The 1,325-nt window shown below is 50.0% G+C and overlaps 1 pseudogene; it reads right to left on the bottom strand.

The window, feature by feature from the left end:
- Positions 1–221: 221 nt before the first annotated feature.
- LOC142855375 (small ribosomal subunit protein uS5 pseudogene) lies at positions 222–712 on the bottom strand (annotated as a pseudogene).
- Positions 713–1,325: the final 613 nt, after the last annotated feature.

Below are 1,325 nucleotides of genomic sequence, written 5' to 3'. Positions count from 1 at the left end.
CAGCTTGTCATTTTCGGGTCTCGATTTCCAGAACCTATTCTCTGACCAATACATGTATCCGGGTCATTTACTCTAGAACAGTGGTCCTTAGCCTTCTAAAGGCTGCAATCCTTGAACACACTTCCTTGTTGTGGTGACCCCTAACCAGGCATGCTCCCTTGAGCTAAGTCTGAACCAATGACTCGGTCTCCATTCTTTTTTTTTTCCTTACATAAAAACCGTTAGGTGGTAGTCACAGCTGGTGCCCTCGGAACAGAGACTGGGGTGTGGGATTTTGGAAGATGGTCATTGAATTCCTGATGAGCAAATTGGTGAACACAGTCACTTTCAAGAGGTTGAGGGTCAGGTAGCTGTGGGTCTTAGAGATGGCACGAAAGGTGGCCTTGGCAGAGTTGCCCAGGGTGGCGGTGCAGCCCCTGGCTGATGCGCAGCCGTCATCAATACCGGTAGCTTCTTGGGCACAGGAGCAGAGACTGTGCCAGTGCCTCTGGGGACAGGAATGAGGTGCACCAACACAGAGCCACAGCGGCCTGTTGCTTTGCCAATCTTGTTTTCCCAGGGACAATGGAAATCTTGGCTAAGATGATGGTTCCTCAGATGGCAATGGCTATCCCTCGGGAGCATTTACCACCAAGACAAATATGACCACGCAATCCCCAATAGCAACAAAAGTCTTGAAGCTGGTCGGCCGTCTGCCTAGGCACTGGCACATTTGGGCACTGTCACGTGACAGCGCCCCCTTAGAGCTGCTCTCTCCCCAGCTTTTCCTCACCTCTAGCCTTGGACTTGGCCCCCATGCTCTTCTCTGTGTTATTCTCAAGGCGGCTCCTTCTGAACCATAACCTTGAGTCTCACCTGCGCGCAGCTGACCTACGTCTGCTTCTTACTCTGGTAATATTCCTGGCACAGCCTGCTATTACCTGCTCCCTGACAGGTCTTCTGCTCGTTGGCTAACAGACATTTCCAACTAAGCTTCAAAAGCAGACTTTTCATCCCTGAATCAGTCTTCACTGTCATCCCCAGCTCAACAGACGACACCACCATTCAGCGCATCTTCGGCAAAACTTAATCATGTTTTATTTCTCCCTTTCCCTCAGATGGATGTGCCATCCTGTCTGTCAACGGGTTCCTGTTTCCGGCAAGGCCCCATCCTTACTTCTACTGTTATCTGGATTACAGCCACAGCATACTGCCACAATCATCCTCTCCCATCCCTTTGTGGTCCAATCACTGCACAGCCAGGTTCTGAAATGGAGCTCAGTTACTTCCTTGATCAATGTTTTCATTGCCTTATATTCTGTCACTTTAGCAATGCAACATCCACA

The sequence above is a fragment of the Microtus pennsylvanicus genome, chromosome 8, assembly GCF_037038515.1.
Source record: "Microtus pennsylvanicus isolate mMicPen1 chromosome 8, mMicPen1.hap1, whole genome shotgun sequence".
Lineage (NCBI taxonomy): Eukaryota > Metazoa > Chordata > Mammalia > Rodentia > Cricetidae > Microtus > Microtus pennsylvanicus.
This window is presented reverse-complemented; position numbering and strand designations above follow the sequence as displayed.